This window comes from Zingiber officinale, chromosome 4A (assembly GCF_018446385.1).
Source record: "Zingiber officinale cultivar Zhangliang chromosome 4A, Zo_v1.1, whole genome shotgun sequence".
NCBI lineage: Eukaryota > Viridiplantae > Streptophyta > Magnoliopsida > Zingiberales > Zingiberaceae > Zingiber > Zingiber officinale.
The window spans coordinates 12,446,873-12,459,725 of NC_055992.1; positions in this window are offsets into that span (position 1 = coordinate 12,446,873).

The window sequence follows — 12,853 nt, forward strand, 5'->3', positions numbered from 1 at the left end:
GAATTTATATATAAGAAATATAAGAATAAAAAGATGTAATTTTATCGAGAATATGACATAAGAAAAATAAATATATAAATAAATATGACAATGAACCAGATTGAAGAGTCAACCTTGTCTTTAGCGTCATCTAAAAATAACCTCTGTGGAAGAAGATGCAACGGAAAGAAAAAGGTCTTCCAAGAGGCTTAGAGGTGACGACGTCGAAAAACTTTAGGTCAATGGGGAATCAAAAGCTTCGTCAAGATTAAACCCTAAATCCTTAAGGACCAACACTATATATAGTGGACATCTATTATCAGCCCATAGATGATAATAGATGCAGGACTATAGGTTCTACACATACAAGATCTACATCCAATAATCGAAATCCAATAAACCTAAGTTAGATACCTTTAATGGGTTCAATTTGTACACATATGCACAACTTATAATTAAGCCCACCAATTAGAGATAATAACTAATAATTTTTTACTTGGGCTATTTGTGAGTTGTATATGAAATATAAGTAAAAATTTAGTTGATATCAAACTTTATGGGTATAGAATACCCCTGTAAATATTCTGGTCCATTAACTTCATTAGTATAACTAAGATGTCATAGCTATTGTATATGATTGTAACAAGCCCCAACAATAATCATAATACCAATGTAATTAATGACATAGATCAAGATGTAGATGTGTAGAGTGAAAATTACATGAAATGTGTTCAGTATATGCCAATTTTCAATTGGTCCTAAGATGACCTCAAAAGAGGTCAATGTTGGTGCAACCTTAGGTTAAGGTTGACCTGGATGACCCGACTCGAGTTAACTTGACTCGAGTTGTATTTTGATGTTTGAAGAGAATAGAAAAGTTGTATTTTGATGTTTGACAAGAATACAAACTTGGGAGATTGTGGGTGCAACCTTAGGTCAAGGTTGACCTTGGCACGGGAAAGGTCCAAGTATGGAGACTTGGCACGGAAAAATCCAAGTATGGAGACTTGGCACTGGAAAGGTTCAAGTATGGAGACTTGGCACGGAAAAGTCCAAGTATGGAGACTTGGCACGGGAAAGGTCCAAGTATGGAGACTTGGCACGGAAAGGTCCAAGTATGGAGACTTGGCACGGGAAAAGTCCAAGTATAGAGACTTGGCACGGGAAAAGTCCAAGTATGGAGACTTAGCACGGAGAAGTCCAAGCAGGGAGCTTGGCACGGGAGAAGTCCAAGTAAGGAAGCTTGGCATGACGAAGTCGTAGAGGGCTCGGTAGCTCGTTCTCCGGACTAGGTCAGAGAGGGCTCGGTAGCTCGTTCTCTGGACCGGATGACGGAGTCGGAGAGGGCTCGGTAGCTCGTTCTCCGGACTAGGTCAGAGAGGGCTCGGTAGCTCGTTCTCTAGATCAAGAAGGCTTTAGGTTTAAGGCTGGAAAAATTGGATCGGTCTGTTGACCGATCCAGTGATACCTTAGTTATCTGATCGGTCTGGTGACCGATCAGTAACCCAACAGAAGCTTTCTGTGGGTTATCTGATCGGTCCGTAGAACGATCAGGAAGCAATGTTATCTGAGGAAGCGAGGGGATTCAGAGAAGGGGGATCGGTCTGTGGACCGATCCACCCATATCCTGATCGGTCCACAAACTGATCAGGGATACAGGACTGATGCCTGATCGGTCTGTGGACCGATTAGGGACCTCCTGGACCGATCAGGATGGAGCCTGATCGGTTCAGGCTTAGCCGTTGTGACTCAACGGCTAGATTTCTGGATTCTTCTTTGTCTTCTTCGCAGGTGCACCATATAAGCCTCTACAGTGAAGGTGGAAAAAAAAAAAAAACTTCTTCTTCCTCAAGACTGCGATCTGAGCTTTGCTGAGCTCTTCATTTCTGAAGCTTCGAGTGAGCTTCCGTCGGCTGGTTTTCTAGCTGCTATTGTTGGATCCGTGAAGTTGCTGCTTCATCAACGGACTCCAGTCGACAACGAGAAGACAAGCAAACTTGGTAGGGTGTTTTTACATTCATATTGTCCATTGTTTCTTGCTCTATTCTTTGTACTCCATTATTGCTGTTGCAAAAGGAATTGTGGTGAGGTTTCTCCACCCAGAAGGAGTTTTTATTAGCCGGTTTTCCGGGGTCTCATCCACCGACGGATTGATAGGATTCGTCCACCTTACGGACATGCCAAGGAGTAGGAGTATCATCTCCGAACCTCGTTATATCGTCGCGTTTGAGGTTTGATCTTCTCTATTTTCGTTTCTATCTTTTATTTTCGCTGCGCTAACTAAAATTCTAGGAAGAAACGTGAATTTGGGGTCGGCTATTCACACCCCCCCTCTCTAGCCGCGTCCGAAGGTCCTATCAAGTGGTATCAGAGCGAGGTCGCTCTTCGTCGGATTAACACCCGGGGGAGCACGAGCTAGAGAATGAATCAACTTGGAGAAGACGTCACGATTCCACCCTTCTACGATCGCGACGACTTCGCGTATTGGAAGGTAAGAATAAAGTATTTTCTTATGACTAACCTAGTAAATTGGAAGTGTGTACAAGTAGGTTTTATTCCTCCGGTGGATAAAGAAGGAGAACCTCTCGAGAAGAAGAAGTGGACGAAGGAACAAATCCACCAATCCATAATCAACGATGAGGTAACAAAAATCTTTGAATTTTCATTACCTAATGATATCTTGTGTAAGATAGGTGAATACAACAATGCCAAGGAGTTGTGGAACAACTTGGCTAAGTTCTATGAGGAGAGCTCCAATTCAAGTCATGAAGATGAGTCAAGTGAGCCAAGTAGCTCACATCATGGAGGTATGGAATTAGAAGTTGAGGGATACTCAACATCTAAGGAAGAAGAGGAGGAGAGTTCTTCTTCAAGACTGGAGCAAGAAGAAGAAGCCTCTACCTCCGGAAGGGATGAAGGAGAGAGCTTATATCCATCCTCAACCCTAGGTAACTCAAGCAACTTAATTTCAAGTAAATTACATATAATGTGCTTTGAGTGTAGGGAATATGGACATTACAAAAGTAAATGTCCAAAGAGGATTAGGAAGACTCCACCGGCACCAAAAGTCAAGGAAGCCGGAGTCCCGATACGCAAGGGCAAGGAGCACGTGGTGTGCTTCCAATGCAAGCAAAGGGGACATTATAGGAGTCAATGTCCAAAGGGGAGGCAACCTCACAAGGACAAGAGACCAAGCACATCTATCGGAGGAGCTAAGGCAAAGCCTAAGGTATCCTTTAAGGCACATTCTTGCAATTCTAATAAGACACATGCTAGTAGTTTTATTGCAATTGTTAATAATGATAAGCATGATAACCATAGAAATCGATACATGTGCTTATGTGCCAAACATGTTAGCCTAGATAAGGACAATGCTAGAAATGTCAACCCTAGAGTTAACTCATCTAAGGTTAAGGAAAACCTAGGAATCCCAAAACAACTAGACATATGTCTAGGAATACCTCAAAGAAAAATGGAAAATTAAAACTTGAGGTATTAAAGAAGGAAAATCAAGTCTTGAGGTCAAGACTTGACACTTTAGAAAAGGCTCTCAAGAATTTGGAGAAGTCAACTCTAGGGTCTAAGGGTCAAAAACCAAAGCCCAAGGACATGAGAGGTTTGGGTCACAAACCTAAGTTTCAAGTGGTCAAGCCCACTTATCATGATATTCCATTCGATTATAGAACAAGACCTAGAGCTAGGAAGACCATCACCAAGGTCACAAGGGGAGTCACCCCTAGAGTTGATCTTGATGAGTCCCAAATGACCAAGGCTTTAAAGCCTAGGAGGGTCATTAGGAGGGTTGCTAGGGAAGTCATCCCTAGTGAATATTTAGTGAACCCAATGAGCTCAAATAGGTATTGGGTTCCTAGGAGCGTGATTCCTTCACGCTAGATGGTTTAGGGTGTGCCAACCTTAATTGGATAGGTAGTTAACCTACTCGTGGCAAAATGTGGCATTTTAAGAATTTTCAAGGTGTAATCAAGCCTTGAAAATGAAATTAAAAATTATTCCTAAAGTTATTAGGATGTGCCAACCACATTTGAGGAGTTTTCTAGGGTCAATCTAATTGGCACATAGTGATCTAAAAATCTTTAGTATATGATTTTAGGTCTATTACACTTAGGAATATAGAATTTATGGTAAAATGATCAAAATTATCAAAAATGACAACTAAGGCTAGAATTAGGTATTTTCTATACCTTTATATGTTATTTGTCATACATTGTTTGTCATATGTCATGTCATGACATCATATTTATTTTATTATCATTTGAAATGTCATGATAATGCTTAGGTTAGTTATATGTCATGCCTTATTTAAGTTTCATACTTGATGACATGACATCATGACATTGGCATATGTTTCCACTTATGATATTATTTTATGTCATGTCATCACCTCTTGCATTTATGATCAATTAATTTGATTTAAGGATATAAACACAATTTGATATGGAGATCAAATTGTTGTTTAGAAAATGCATGAGACTTAGCTTAAGATGACCTAAACTCATATCTCACATCAAAATTGACTTGGATGTGTTTGATACACCTTAGATGTGTGTGAGATATTAGGATTATGAGTTAGGATCAAGGTGCATAGTTCTTGTACCTAGATGAGCCTAATTCGAATTTGAGGATCATAGGGAAAACTTGTGTACAAGTCATGTACATTTAGCCCTAAGATTGTGGTCCTAAATTGAATGGTTTAAGATCATTTCAAAATTGATTTGAAAAACCTTGATGAATCTTTTCTAGTGATAACATTCATCAATGAGCAAGTTGATACAAAGATGGATTAACCTTGAGCTATTTCAAAGTCTTTCGAACTTTGTATCAAGATTTAAAAATGGAAGTTATTTTCATAGAAAACTATTTTTTCATGATAATATATGTTATGAGGAATGTATCCTCAAAATTTTACAATTTTTGGAATTTTCTGTAATTTTTTTAGGGGTTTCTGAATTTCGGGAGAAAAATCAGAAACTCTTATCAGAGAATACTGGACCGATCAGAGGAGGTCCTAATCGGTCCAGGGAAGGCTGGATCGGTCACTGGACCGATCCAGGAAGGGTGGATCGGTCTGGTGACTGATCCAGTGGAGTCCTGATCGGTCTGGTGACCGATCAGAGCGTGCCAAAATGCTGATTTTCGACTGTTGTCTGAAATTTCAGCTGTGGAAGTTGGTGTTTTAGATTTCTAAAGGGTTGAAACTCTCCAAGACATTGTTGGTGCAATGGTCAAGGAGGAGTTGACCTTTAGGGGGAGTTTTACCTATTGGTCAAGGGGGAGTTGACTTTTAGGGGGAGTTTTTACTCGTCAAGATTTCTGAGGATGAGTGATATGGGATTATCACTAAGTTGATTGTTGATTTTAGTATCAAGGGGGAAATTAAGGGTTTCAATGAAAGGTATGAGACTTTCATTAGGAAGAAACTCTTGACCTAGATTCACTCTTTTTGATGTGTGTCAAAAAGGGGGAGAATGTCCAAGAGAATGTTCAAGGAAGAACATTGGAGTTTGGGGAGAATGTTCGAGGAAGAACATTGGAGAACTATTGGAAAACCTAAGTTAGGTTATCGGGTTAACCTAACTTGATTATGATTTTTGTCAAACATCAAAAAGGAGGAGATTGTTGGTGCAACCTTAGGTCAAGGTTGATCTGGATGACCCGACTCGAGTTAACTTGACTCGAGTTGTATTTTGATGTTTGATGAGAATAGAAAAGTTATATTTTGATGTTTGACAAGAATACAAACTTGGGAGATTGTGGGTGCAACCTTCGGTCAAGGTTGACCTTGGCACGGGAAAGGTCCAAGTATGGAGACTTGGCACGGAAAAGTCCAAGTATGGAGACTTGGCACGGGAAAAGTCCAAGTATGGAGACTTGGCACGGAGAAGTCCAAGCAGGGAGTTTGGCACGGGAGAAGTCCAAGTAAGGAAGCTTGGCATGACGAAGTCGGAGAGAGCTCGGTAGCTCGTTCTCCGGACTAGGTCAGAGAGGGTTCGGTAGCTCGTTCTCTGGACCGGATGACGGAGTCGGAGAGGGCTCGGTAGCTCGTTCTCCGGACTAGGTCAGAGAGGGCTCGGTAGCTCGTTCTCTAGATCAGGAAGGCTTTAGGTTTAAGGCTGAAAAATTGGATCGGTCTGTTGACCGATCCAATGATACCTTAGTTATCTGATCGGTCTGGTGACTGATCAGTAACCCAACAGAAGCTTTCTGTGGGTTATCTGATCGGTCCGTAGAACGATCAGGAAGCAATGTTATCTGAGGAAGCGAGGGGATTCAGAGAAGGGGGATCGGTCTGTGGACCGATCCACCCATATCCTGATCGGTCCACAGACCGATCAGGGATACAGGACCGATGCCTAATCGGTCTATGGACCGATCAGGGACCTCCTGGACCGATCAGGATGGAGCCTGATCGGTCCATGCTTAGCCGTTGTGACTCAACGGCTAGATTTCTGGATTCTTCTTTGTTTTCTTCGCAGGTGCAGCATATAAGCCTCTACAGTGAAGGTGGAAAAAAAAACTTCTTCTTCCTCAAGACTGCGATCTGAGCTTTGCTGAGCTCTTCATTTCTGAAGCTTCGAGTGAGCTTCCGTCGGCTGGTTTTCTAGCTGCTATTGTTGGATCCGTGAAGTTGCTGCTTCATCAACGGACTCCAGTCGACAACGAGAAGACAAGCAAACTTGGTAGGGTGTTTTTACATTCATATTGTCCATTGTTTCTTGCTCTATTCTTTGTACTCCATTATTGCTGTTGCAAAAGGAATTGTGGTGAGGTTTCTCCACCCAGAAGGAGTTTTTATTAGCCGGTTTTCCGGGGTCTCATCCACCGACGGATTGATAGGATTCGTCCACCTTACGGACACGCCGAGGAGTAGGAGTATCATCTCCGAACCTCGTTATATCGTCGCGTTTGAGGTTTGGTCTTCTCTATTTTCGTTTCTATCTTTTATTTCCGCTGCGCTAACTAAAATTGTAGGAAGAAACGTGAATTTGGGGTCGGCTATTCACACCCCCCCCTCTCTAGCCGCGTCCGAAGGTCCTATCAGTCAAATCATATTTACGAAATACTTTATGCTAAACTACAATAGCAAATCATGATCAACTTTATGTTCCAAAAGGAATCTATATCATATTTACAAACATCAAATATTAAACAGCAGTAGTAAATGATGATATCACAGTCAAAGTATCAAACAAACATATAAATTCTCATTAATGTTTTGAACTTTAAGTATGTACAATAATCAAAATAAAATATTTATTTTTATTATCAAATATAGAACAATAAAATAAATACAGACTTTCATTAGATGAATTCTTCTTCCACAAGAAGAACTCTCATATCCACAACATGCGTATGAAACACCTTAGGCATCAAGAATTTGGTGAGTGGATCGGCCAAGATAGAATCCGTGTTGATGTGCTCTACCATAATCTGACTACTCTGAACTCTTTCTTTAACCGCTAGAAACTAGATGTCGATGTTCTTGGACTTCGATGAACTGTGGTTGTTCTTGACATAAAGTTCTGCGGCTTTATTATTATAGTAGATCCTTAGTGGCCTGTCAATGCCATCAATGATATGTAATGTTGTGGTGAAGTTTCGTAGCCAAATCCCATGATTGGATGCTTCGTAGCATACTACTAACTCTACCTCCATAGTAGAAGTGGCTACTAGCATCTGCTTGACGCTCTTCCAAAATATAGTCCCTCCAGTAAGCATAGAAATATACCCTGAAGTAGATCTCCTACTTTCCAAGCATCTAGCAAAATCGGAGTTTGAATATCCAATCACCTCCAGATGATCTGATCTCTGATACGTGAGCATATGTCTTTTAGTTCTTTGCAAATACTGCATCACTCTCTTTACTGCTTGTCAGTGTGATGGTCCTGAGTTACTTACATATCTGCCTAACATCCCCACTATAAATGCTATATTTAGTCAAGTACATACTTGTGCATACATGAGACTTTCCACTGCTGAGACATATGAGAATTGTTCAATCTCCTTTATTTCAAGTTAAAGTCGTGGACGCTACTGCAGGCTAAACTTGTCACCTCTTAACACAGGTGTGTCACCAGGTGTACAGTTCTGCATACCATATCTTATAAGTACCTTTTCAATATACGTCTGCTATGAAAGTTCAAGAATGTCTCTTGAACGATCACGATAGATCCGTATGCCTAAAATAAAAGATACTTCACCAAGATCTTTCACTTCAAAATTATCAGATAGAAATGACTTGGTTTGATGCAGTAAACCTTTATTATTGCTCACAAGCAATATATCATCCACATACAAGACAAGTATAACAAACTTGCTCCTACTGAACTTGATATATATGCACTGATCAACGGGGTTCTCTTTAAATCCAAATGAAGTAACCATTTGATCAAATTTCTGGTACCACTGACGGGATACTTACTTTAAACCATAAATGAACTTCTTAATCTACATACTAAGTGTTTTGAGTCCTTAGACTCAAAGTTCTCTGGTTGCACCATATATATAGACTCCTTTATATTTTCATTGAGGAATGCAGTTTTTACGTCCATTTAATGTAGATATAAATTATAATAAGCTACAAGTGTCATGACTACCCTAAAGGAGTCTTTCGTTGACACAGGTGAGAAAGTCTCCTTGTAATCAATGTCTTTTTTTTAAGTGAATCCCTTAGTAACAAAACGAGCCTTATACTTTTCGACATTGCCCTTGAATCCCGCTTAGTTTTAAATATTCATTTACAACCAACGGGCTTCTTTCCTTCAGACAATTCGACAAGTTCCCAAACATCATTATCTACCATAGACTTCGACTCTTCTTGTATAACATTAATCCACCTTTCAGGATTAAAGCATTGTTTGAATTCTTGGAAAGATGTAGGATCACCTTCCAACCCTATGTCAAAGTCATGCTCTTGGAGATAAACATAATCATGAGAATTCGTAGTTCTTCGTTCCCTTGTGGATCGCCTTAAAGACACTTGTGTTTGAGGTGATTGAGCTACTTGCTCATCAATATAAGGCAATACTTCAATTTCAATGGTAGGCTCCTCCAATTGGATTGGAGATGTTATGGAAATATCTTGGTTCACTATGCTCAGTGGATATGTAATGCCCATAATGTGTGGTATAGTTGTTGGTTGGTCCTAGGAAGATCGTACCAGTTTCACTGTACAAAAATTTTGTACAAGTGTCGAACCTTTCCTAAACAACCTATTGTGTTCTTTAGAAATTAAATTAGGAATCGCAAACGAAACTTAACATTATTGATTCCAAATTTAACTTATCTGTTCTTAATGGTTTAGATTTGGATCGCAAGCAGAACTTAACACTATTGATCCAAATCCACCTATGTTATAAAGTTGATTAAATATTTATTTCTAAAATCGACTCCCAGTTCAAACATGGCAAGACACTAGGCCTTCTTGGGTATGAGATCATCCACCACTGCCTCGACAAAGCCTTTAATAGAAATTCAATATTTAATTTCCTAAAATAACATTAGGTTTAACCGAAAATAATAATCGAATCACAAATCCGAAAAACAAAACAAAGAAACACAACTTCGAAACAAATCCGAAACTCTAGAATCATATGCCTCTTGTGTTTGGAATTAGTACAAAGAAGAAATAGCATGATGCGGAAAACAATTGCTAGTTATACCTTCCTTTGTAAGCAAATAATCTCTTAATCTTCTACTGTATTCCTCTTCTTATCTCGGACGTTGTATGGACAACGATCTACCGAGATGAGAACCACCAAGCTCCTTCTTCTCCAAGCTAGATTCGGCCACCACCTATTCTCCAAGAGAAGTAGAGGTTCGGCCACCACCACCAAGCTCCAAGGGATGCAAGAAACAAAACCTCCTTTCTCTCCTTCTTCTCCTAGCTTGAGTCGGCCACCAACAAGAGCTCCAAGAGAGGGATGAAACCGACCACTAAAGAAGAAGAGAAGAGAAGGAGAAGAATCTCTAGGGCCAGCCACCACCAAGGAAGAGAGGGAGGAAAATAGAATAGATGTCTCTTTGCCATGAAGGCACCCCCTACCCCCTCTTTTATAATCCTTTGTCTTGACAAATAAGGAAAATTTAAATAAAAACTTCCTTATTACTTTGACATGAAAAGGAAAATTTAATTTGATTTAAAATCAAATTTCTTTTCTTAAACTATATGGTCGGCCACCTCAAGAGCTTCCAAAATAGGTAAGTTTTAAACAAAATTAAAACTTCCTTATTTGTTTCCGGAAATTTAAAAAAAAATTCTCTAATAATTTATCTCTTCATTGTTGGTTATAAAAGGAAATTTCTTTAAATTAAAATCTCTCTTTTAAAACATGTGGATGATTTCCAAAAAGGAAAGTTATATCTAAAATTAAAATCTCCTTTCAATCTACAAATAAGAAAAGATATTTAATCTTTCTTTTAATCTTTTGTAGAAGACTATAAAGGAAATATTTAATTTTAAAACTCTCTTTTTAAATCATGAACATGGTTACAAAAAAGAAAAGTTTTATCAAAATTAAAATCTTCCTCTCAATCTACAAATAAGGAAAGATATCAAATCTTTTCTTAATCTTTTGTAGAAGGAAAATTTTAAATTTTAAACTCTCTTTTTAAAACCATGGAATCCACATAAGAAAAAATTTAAAATAAAAACCCCTTTTATTTTTCTTAGGGTCGGCCACCCCATGCTTGGGCTCCAAGTATTGGCCAACCCCTACTTGGCTCAACCTTTGGGTCTTGGCCGACCCTAGCTTGGGCTCCAAGCTAGCTTGGTCGGCCACCAAAGAGTGGGTAAGAAGGTGGGTATACTAGGTATAATTCTCTATATACAAGAGGCTACGATAGGGACCGAAAGGAGGAATTGGTTTTGGTCTCCCGATGAAATTAAGCTTCCCGTGTTCGCCCCGAACACCCAACTTAATTTCATCAATAATAATTCATACCACTAAAGAATTATTATTGAACTACCGCACCAATCCCAAATTATATTTTTGGGCTTCTTCTTATTATGACTGTGTTAGTCTCCCTGTGTTTAAGATGTCGGATGTCCACTAATTAATTGAGTTACTGACAACTCATTTTAATTAATATCTCGGTCGAAAAGTAGTACCACTCAACCTTATCATCATGTCGGACTAAGTCCACCTGCAGGGTTTAACATGACAATCCTTATGAGCTCCTCTTGGGGACATTATCAACCTAGATTACTAGGACACAGTTTCCTTCTATAATCAACAACACACATTATAAGTAATATCATTTCCCAACTTATCGGGCATATTGATTTATCGAACTAAATCTTACCCATTGATAAATTAAAGAAATAAATATTAAATATATGTGTTTATCATTATATTAGAATTAAGAGCACACAATTCCATAATAACCGAGGTCTTGTTCTTTTATTTAGTCAGTATAAAAAAAATTGCCTCAATGGTCTTACTCAATACACTCTAAGTGTACTAGTGCAATTATATAGTCAAGATAAAATAATACCTAATTACACTACGACTGTTCTGATAGTTTGTTCCTTTCCATCTCGGTCGTGAGCTACTGTTTATAATTTATAAGGAACTGATAACATGATCTTCTATGTGTGACACCACACACCATGTTATCTACAATATAAATTAATTGAACAACTACACTTAGCATGTAGACATTTGACCAATGTGATTCTTTATTTTTAAATAAATGTTTATACAAAAGCTAGACTTTTAGTATACATTCCAACAATAGTAACCATGCCGCTACTGATCGCACTAGTAGTAATCACAGAAGAATTGTCAATGCATTTCTTAAAAGATATTTCCCTTGCCTTATCACTCCCACTGTCCTCAATGAACTTAGCATTTTTCGTTTCAAAGAAGGATCTATTAGAGGGATCATAAGATTTAGCAAGGTAATTCGTAAAAGATCCTGGACATTGTTCACCTGATCCATCATATTGACTGTAATAGTCACCTCCGCAGTCGAATCGAACGACTTTAATTTTCTTACCTAGTTGAAGTTCAACTTTGGCTTTAAAAATTTTAAACATCTCCAAAGATTGTGATTTCTCATGAATAAGGTACAGATAGTCAAATCTGGAATAGTCGTCTATGAACCTAATAAAATATGTGTCCATTCCAAAATGCTTTAGGAAATGGTCCACAAATGTCTGTATGTATTAGCTCCAAAACGTCACTACAACGGCTAACCCCCTTGTTCTTTTTGTTAGTAGTCTTCCCCTTAACACACTCTATGCAGATATCAAAGTCTGACATGTCAAGGAAATAAAAAATTCCATGTGACATTAACCTTTCTAGGCATTGTTTAGATATCATGTCCTAAACGTCTATGCCACAACATGGAAGAAGTTTCATCGGTCAATTTATATTTCATACCTATACTATGCATTATTACGTTGTTAACCGTAGGAGTAAAGGTGTTTAATTTATAAAGCTTATCAACCAAGGAACTATTACCAACCAACACTGAATTAAAGAAAATACTGAAAATTTCATTTCTAAATGAACAAGAATAAGCTGATTTGTCCAAGCAAGAAATTAAAATTAAATTCCATTGAAAAGATGGTACAATAAATATATTTTCTAAATCTAGAAAAATATTGGTTCATAAACAAAGCTTAAAAACACCAATCGACTCGACTTTAGCCTTCTTTTTATTTCCTGTATAGATGTATCTTTCACCATTAAGTGGAAGTCGGCTCTTGAGACAACCCTGTATAGTGACACTTATATGAGTAGTAGCATCGGTATCTATCCACTAAGTGTTAGTGGATACAATAGATAGATTGACTTCCGAACTAACAAAGTTGAGAAAACTCTCAGAATCTATAGTTTGTTTTCCTTTT